The following is an 8150-nucleotide window of genomic DNA, read 5'->3' as shown; positions in this document are numbered from 1 at the left end:
GATTCATCAAGAGAAGCCTTTGAGTGTATGGAAGTAATACAATTCTATCAGGTGAAGGGAAAAACGAGGACAAAATCTAAAAAATCTACGTTGAGTATAATATATATAATATAAAGGGTATCGTATGTCACCCAGCGGCGACGCGTGCCTAAAAAATGTAGTCGTTCAGTTTCAAAATTCTTATTTGCGATGCCAAGAAGTCAAACAAGTCTTTTTTTATATAAAAGTACATAATAATGTGGTTTAATTTGTATGTTAATAATAAATAGGTACATATGTGATGATTAAATATATTTGAAAGTTTAGTTTTTTTTAAGGTAAATAACAATAGACATTTTACGTTAGTACTTTAAGCTGTTTATTGTTCAATTGTAAGCATTGAAAGATTTGATAACCTATTTTGGCCCATAGTTGTTGCAGAATAGGTTTTTATTCTTTTAAGGGTTGAAAACGACCATTCAACAGACGAGGTTGTTAAAGGGAATGTAAGTACAAGTTCACATAATTTGTATATCTCAGGGAAAACTGAAACCAGATCATCTATGCCCCAGCTAGCCGTTTTCCTCATTTCCTTCATTCCACAGTAAAAAGAAGCTTTCCTCGTTCAAAACTGATCTGAACGAAATCGTCCCTAGGAACGACGCCCGTCTCATTTCTCATATTCGAAAAAATAAAAAAATAAAATGTTGGAATATGTACCCAAATAAATAAATAAACTACTTACCTACGCCCTAGCTATCCGTTTTCCTTATTTCCATCATTCAATATATTAAAAAAACCTCTACTCGTTCAAAACAGATTTGCACGAAATGCTCCCTACAACGAGCGAATTGTTTTTTTCTTTTCTTTTATGCTTTCTATGGGCTCATTTCGTTGCCAAATCGTATGAACGACTTGGGTAGGGTAGATACACTGTACAGATCGGTTGAGTAAAACAAAACAGTAGCAGGTAGCTAGTTTGTTTTTTTTTATTTGGGTAGTTCACAGAAGGAACGCGCGAGTTGGAAAATGGAAAATACGTACGTATACATTAGATATAACTATAAGGAATGAAGGAACAGTATGATTATGAGGTGTGGATTAATTAGATAGAAATTAAAATAATGTCGCCTGTATGCTAGTCGTTCATGCACGACTTGAACAATATGACGCCTCGCCACATTGTCACCCATACAACGCAAGCGTATTCAAAAATTGACCTCACAAAAGAAACATACAGAATTTTAATAACATATGGATCACAGAAATCTCGGGAAGATCTTTTTCAGAAACCAAGTTTTTTGTAACCGTTATTTTAATATAATTATAGTACAATTATCAGTACAACACCAAAGTCAAAACACATGAATTCTCTATTCTAACGGGACGAATTCTACATATTGCCATCATTTTTTATATTAGGAATGCGTGTAAAACACATTGTTTTGGATTTGTCAATATTTAAAATCAAACGATTTTTATAGGATCATTCCCAAAATGGAATTAGATCCTCTTGTAGCTCTTTGCAATCCTTGATGAAGTTAATAATTCGCAAGATTTAAACATCATTTGACAAAAATAGCAATGTAGAATTATTTAAAACAGAAGTCAAATTATTAGTTAATAAAATAAAGAGCAATGGACCAAGGTGGCTCCCTTAAGGTACACCAGATTGAACTATACATTGATATGAAGTGTCTTTCTTTAAGATAGACGACATCCACTAACGTTAGAGCCATAAGGTCCAATTTTAATCAATGTATTGAGAAGAATTTCATGACTTAATTTATCAAATGCCTTGCTAAAGTCTGTAAAGATGCAATCGACTTAAGAGTGTCACATGGGAGGAATTCAGAACATTTGGGAATAGCAGACCATTTCGCTATAGGACGATAATGCGTAATTGAATTCGTAGAAACTTTTGTATGGATTGACGTTAGGTATGAATACTTCTAAAGATCTACAAGAAACAGAAATACAACATTTCAAAAAAGGAAACAATGAATAGGAAACATAAGACACATATTTGTTCAACATAAATTATGATATTCCATCAAGACAAGGACTGAAACATTAATTTAGCTTGAAAATATTGTCACGTATTGAGGCCTTAGAAAGAAAAAAAATTGGTTGTTCTACATCACTATTATCATTGTCTGAGAACAAAAATTTTCAAAGATAAGTAATAATAGAATCTACGAACATGTTAGAAACTCACTCTGGAAATGGCTCGAAGAATAAACAATCGTTGATGTTATATTCGCAGAAAATTTTTAATCATTCTATTGCAAATGCTATACTTAATCTTACTAACCCTGTTGTGCCATTAAATACTATTTGCGATGGTATCTGTATTTCAAAAATAATAATAACGTATAAATTCATGTTTGCACAATATTCCTTGATAAATTGAATAATAATAATATGTACTAATATGTGAATTATTCCCTAAACTAAATATTTTAAACGAAACCATAAAATAATCAACAAATACAGCAATGTCAAATACTCGTTATAGGAATCCACAACGAACGCCTTCCAAAAATCAATATACACATAAACAATTAATAAATCCTTTTAAATTCAACCTATAAAATTAAAAATATTGTTTGAATGTTTCTATTTGGTGACAATTCACAGCTGTTGGTTGGTTAAATATCAAAATTGAAGTATTAGATGTCCATTCGTTATTCGGTTATTTTCTTCTCATGTGCAAAGACTATTAAAAACAATTCAACAAGTCCAATAGAACCGAATTAAAGTCTTCGTTTTAGCTGTTTTAGTATTTCAAAATGTTTACGACAGCTAAAAAAATAATTACAATTTTGTCGGCTAATAAATTTGTTTATTGGACATAAACTTTTAATTAAGAGAAACTGTCTGATTTGAGACAATTTGGTTTCAGAAATATTAAAGTACAAACAATTTGGCTAGACAGTAGAGAGTGACGTACCATATAAGCCCCTATAACATATATTTGACCCAATCTTATGTGAAACTCAACACTTACTCCACTCGCATACCACAATCAAATAATAATAATTATTATTATAGGACTTTTATTACTGAGCTTATAGATAGAAACGTTAAAGATATGGTTTAAACAGTCATTGTCCAGACTATATAACAAAGATTTCAATAAGAAAACTACACCCAAGAATTAAGGTTGTTCCTAGAATCCTTAACAATGAAAAATAATTGTTGTTATGCATGCACACATATGTATCAACATACATTTTAATGCCTTGTGATTAAAGGACTTATAGGAAGCAATTCATTAACAAAAACCTTCTCCCGGATAATAGGTAACTACTTCAAAATGACACTTTTAATACCCTTATCATCAGATAGTTCTGCAGTATCTGTTCACAGAACATAGCTATAGCTATAAATAAGAGAAGCAGTCTTGTATGTGTGTAGAATGCATGTATGAAATCTCGAATTTACAATTCGTTTGTTTTTATTTTTATTTTAATTTTTGTTTAAGTTAAAGTACGTATATTTCCTTACAAACAAACCAAGTCTAAATAAATTTCATTATATTTTTAGTTGCAAAATATATTCATCAAATATGACATCACATAATGGTACAGAAGTCGAAAAAAGTGAGCCTCCGATTTCGTCTCACTGTCTGTCCTTGCCTTTACAGTTTGGGTCGATTGACTTTAAATTTGGAGGTTAAGGTTTTTACACAATTTGCGTTAGGTCGTTTTTAAATTTGTTTTTTAGACTAAAAATAACAATAGTGTCCCTACAAATTTTTTGGTCAAAACTCGATAGCTCGAAGTTTCTCGAAAACGAACTAAGAAAATGAAAAAAATTTGTTTGTATTGCTCCAAAAGGGTAGAACTATTAGAACCCAATAGAACCATTATTTTGTTTTTAAGTTTTCTCTAGAATTAATTAATCGATTTCAATAATCAAACCTGCACAAGCTCTTATACTGTCTCAATAATATTTAATGATTAAAAATGTAATTGTTTTTAATTATGTTTAAAACAAATATTTTTTGAAATTCGATATCTCGAAACTGGGAAAATAAAATCTTAAAATATAGGAAATATTTTTAAACAAATTCTTTCGATACGTAAACAAGTTTATGAGACCCAGGTTAGGTTAGGTTGAAGTGGCTGTCCAAGATGGAAACGGAACCACTTAGACCAGTTTAATGGAACATTGTGATACCACATGAATTTTGAGGCTTCTTCATAAGCTTAATGAAACCATTTTGAGTCCCTTATGAAACGTGAGACCTAGGCTTACATTTTATCTTTCTTCCCGATTTCCAGAAAGAAAACGGCTAGACGAACGAGGCTTTAAGCTAATTTTACTGTCTTGCCCCGGTTGAAATCTTCAAACGTAGTATAGTCTCATCTCGGTTCCAAGAGACACGGCCAATACTAGTCTCATCTCGATGCCAGCCCAAATACTCACAGAACTTGCTTTTCCTATATCTTAAAATTTGTATTTTAAATGTTTAATGATAACTCTTACAGGTCAGCTTTAACATTTCATTGGTTTAAGAATTTCCCTGAAGTCGTACTTGTTCTTTAGTCGTAGTTGATTCAACTAATTATAAAAACATATGATACTTTTCGAATTTTTATATTTTATAACAATTTCTTATAAAGAAACTTTAAACTTCGCCACTATTATATTGTTGAAATCACATCTGTCAAAGTCGCTGCCTTTTATTTAGTCTGTTTTGTAAAAATGATCATAAACAGAAGAAAGGTATACTCAAGCTTTCAACATCACTTGCAAATAACAGATTGATATTAAAAATTCGCTTGGATCAACTAACATCCGGACATAGATTTGCAACGTAATACGTTGTCTGTTAAAGTGTGTAGGAAAATCCAACTCGAAGCAAAGCTATTTCTTTTAATTGCTACGAAATAACATCCTGAAATTCTCCTAAGATTCAGGATGGTTTAAGTGCACCCCCATCGTGACATCTTTATCAACACCTATCCCATCTTAACCCTTATATCAATCTTTCGGAGTGCACAAATGCATCAATACGATTCCGAATGAGCTGTTTTCGCTTCGAATAAAACTGCATTATTTTGCTTGTCAGATGTTTAAGACATTCAAAGTGAATTTATTTTAAAATGTCTAAATATTCTAATTCGCTAAATTTGAAAGTAATTTTCATTGCTATCGGTTAGACTTTTACTAAAACGTTTATTTATTTACCACAAGTTATTTACTAAAATGTGTGCATATTTACTTAATAATTTTTGTAACAACATCAATCGTCGAAGATATCAATGCCGGGTCTTAGCGTTCAACTTTCGACATTTCCAACTAATGTAATGTTTTCTTACTTACGGTGGCGCTCCAGTGACAGCGCATCACCTTGTCTAAAGCCAAAACGAGATATGTCGCAATTCAGCTCGTCCTTGTTCTAATTCGGCCTAAAATTGTAGGTCCCTTCCATTCCTGACAACAGTACTCGCACACAGGAATGGTTTGAGAGTTGTAAGTCACTAGGCCCTGGTTCACAACGGACTGTTGCGCCACCTAATTTATTTATTTTTTTATTTTTTTATTTTTTGCGTTTATCTCGTATTTTCTGTTGTTAAGATGGCATGACTACGATAAGTTTTCCAAAAACCATGCCTACCGCCATTTTTTGAATTGCTTTAAAAAACTTCCTGATATTGAATAAATTATGTAATTTGTTTGGAATAGTAATTAAGTTATTATTTTTTTCGTTTCTTTCTAAAAACTTTGAAAAAAAACTGTCTCAAAAATACATCCTTTAGCAATTAATATCTAAGAGGAAATAGTCCTACCGCGACTGATGTCAATATTAATTATTTAGTTCGTGTGCTAACACTCAAACCTACTTTACACTTTGTCTATATTTACTTTTTAATCCATTAAACTATTATAAGCTCTTAACCTAAACCAACCAAAACGAAACGCGCCAAAGTGTCCTCAAAGAGAGACAAACTGTTTCAATTAAAAAACTTATTGACAAAAAACAACGCTGCTGCGCTTTTATCCTTTATGCACATTCATAAGGAACCAAAAACGGAAGGAGGCAAAAAAAACACTTAAAAAGTTCAATATCTCTGTCAAGCGACCTCTCGTTGTGCCACCAGTATACCTACATATACCAGCACCAGGCCCCAGCACCCCAAATCCCTTCTCTACTATTCCCTTTTTGAAGTCAATTTAACTTCTTGGCATGCAAAATAATTTCTTTAGAAATTAATTTTTTCTCTCTCTCTCTCTCTTTCTCCTTTAAGTTCCAGGAGAAAGGACCTTTAAAGCATAGGGAGCTATAAGGTATAGTAGAAGAAGGACAGAGGGATATAAAATATCATCCAATTGCTAGGCAAATTGATATACCTTGAAGTTGACTTCCTTTTGTAATTGAAAAGAGAACAAGTCTTCTAAGATACTCGTATATGTATGTAGGTAATCGTAGAACGAGGATCTCCTTGCATGTTGATGTGTTGGTTTTTCTTCCTGTCCGGTCGGTGATGTGCACCTTCTGGTTTGGGTGGATTGCATATCCTTTTTGCATTGAGTAATTGAAATAACAATGGATAGGGACTTGGCCTCATTAAATTTCAATTATCGTTCAAAGTGATAATGTAATAAAGAAAGATATTATGGCACATTGCTTACTTTGGTAAGTATTCGAAACGCTTAAGGCATTTTATTAAATAAGGTCCCTCAATGAGTTGCATCGATTTGCTCATAATTCATAATTTTAACTAACTATACTTAATATAGGTGGATTAACAATTCATTAAACTGAAACAATTTGGTTAATTATGTCAAAATAGACAAAGAAATTGTACTTTGATAACGCTATCATCCTTGTTTAATTAAATTAAATTGGGTGGCGCAACAGTCCGTTGTGAACCAGGGCCTAGTGACTTACCAGTCGCAACCATTCCTGTGTGCGAGTACTGTTGTCAGGAATGAAAGGGACTTACAATTTTAGGCCGAATCCGAACAGCTAATTTGAGAAAGCATCCTTGTTGGCAAGACTAAAAAGAAAGGGAACTAACTGGCAACCTTAAGGAACTACGAAGATATCTAGAAAAGGGTTAAGGAGAAGGTAGATTACATATGACATTATATACGCAGTTTTGAAGGAATAACATTTAGGAAATAGACCAAAATGAAAGATCAGACAATTTGATCTCAAGATGTTGGCGTTTAAAAAGAGTTTTAAGGGTTCTGTAGTTAAAACTAAATTTATGACAACCAGCTGTCTGGGCAGTTGTCACTTTTGAAGTTGTTATCTCCTTGCTTCGATATGACGTTTTGATACCATAAACTTGTTAGACCTATGTATTAAGAAAGAAGATAAAAAGCTAAATTAGCGACACTAAAGCCATTTTGTCGCGTTTAGAAAAGAAATCAGGTCCTTCATTTTTATCTCGGAAAGTTCATAAAGGCATATAAGGAATGCCCTTCCGAAGCTTCACATTTAAGAACAGGCCAGGGCACGACATTTACACAGAAGGTGAATCACAGTTTTCCTTTTATGTTGGTCTCCGCAGCTACTACAGCTTCGGCAGTGAATATTGGGCCTTTCTGCATTCTCCTATCGGCTAATCTCCGGGTCTGCATAAAAGTTCGACAGAATGGTTTTTGTATAAGAAGGTCATATCTTCCTCGATATAGTTTAGTCTGTTAGACTGCTCTACCTGCGGTGGGATCCTGTCAGCAAAAATTAACGCAATTTTGCCCTTCATAACTCCAAGGGAAATATTAACCCTGTCAGTGGATGTCAATGCAGATAGCCGTGTTACTATTTGGGTTAGAACTTGATTAAAGTATTTTGCATCCTTCTCTGAGTGCTAGTAATTCAGCTTAAAATACACTAGAAAATCAGGTACCCGAAAAGACTTAGAAACACTCCATCTTTGACCCTTTATTAAAGATAGTGATATATCGAAGTCTTTCGTAACCATGTCATCCTTCCAATCCTTTCTAAGTTCTGACAGGAAGATGATTTTAAAATCTTTAATGTGGTTCAAGGCAGAGGTGCAGTTATCGATGTCTGTCGAAAAAATATCCGCTGGGCTCAGTTCAATAATGTTGCCATGTCCATAGGGTCTGGAAAACCAACAGTTTGATTCTTTATAGTCCAGTCAAAAAAAATCCAACAGTTTTGAAACTTAGTGCACTTACTTAGG

The sequence above is a fragment of the Eupeodes corollae genome, chromosome 2 (genome assembly GCF_945859685.1).
Source record: "Eupeodes corollae chromosome 2, idEupCoro1.1, whole genome shotgun sequence".
NCBI lineage: Eukaryota > Metazoa > Arthropoda > Insecta > Diptera > Syrphidae > Eupeodes > Eupeodes corollae.
This window is presented reverse-complemented; position numbering follows the sequence as displayed.